The following is a 586-nucleotide window of genomic DNA, read 5'->3' as shown; positions in this document are numbered from 1 at the left end:
ACGTACATGGCAGCATCAACCTGAACTCAGTTAACAAATGGAAGAGTCAAGAACAGAATAAAATTATAAGAACAGAGGATCTGGGAGGTCAGTCTATGATCAAAATAATTATAATGTGAAAAAAGGTAAACACAAAGATCCAGGTGGTGGGAAGGTCAGGTAGATTACTGGATAAAATAGACTATCTTAAATGGAGAGAAGAACTAATGGAATATAAGGCAATCACAATGGGGTTGGGGTGGGGCTTTATTTTGGGTGTTGGGGAGGGCAATATAAGAAGTGGGGAGAAGGCAGAAGAACAAGATAGATAGGGGAACACTGAGACAGGTTTGCATGGCCTAGTGGGACAGAGGTAAATAGTGATTCATATTCAACCTTGGAACAATAGGTTCTGGGATACAGGGATCTAGGTATAGCTTGAAGAGGGTAAATAATACTAAAATCCTTGACTGCCTTATGAATGTTAGTTTCCCTTGTCTACTATTGTAAAAAAGACACTTGAGTGGGATAGAAAGGAATGTTGGGAAACATGATTAGAGAAAACTTGTAAGCCCACCTTCAGCCTATAACTGATTGGAATACCTAA

At 39.2% G+C, this 586-nt stretch overlaps 1 pseudogene; it reads right to left on the bottom strand.

The window, feature by feature from the left end:
- The window catches only part of LOC102834551, an 89,450-nt pseudogene that overhangs the window by 5,889 nt on the left and 82,975 nt on the right, over positions 1 to 586 (bottom strand).

This window comes from Chrysochloris asiatica, unplaced genomic scaffold (genome assembly GCF_000296735.1).
Source record: "Chrysochloris asiatica unplaced genomic scaffold, ChrAsi1.0 scaffold00048, whole genome shotgun sequence".
Taxonomy (NCBI): Eukaryota; Metazoa; Chordata; class Mammalia; order Afrosoricida; family Chrysochloridae; genus Chrysochloris; species Chrysochloris asiatica.
Note: the sequence above shows the minus strand (reverse complement) of the source record. Positions and strands in the feature narration are given on the sequence as shown.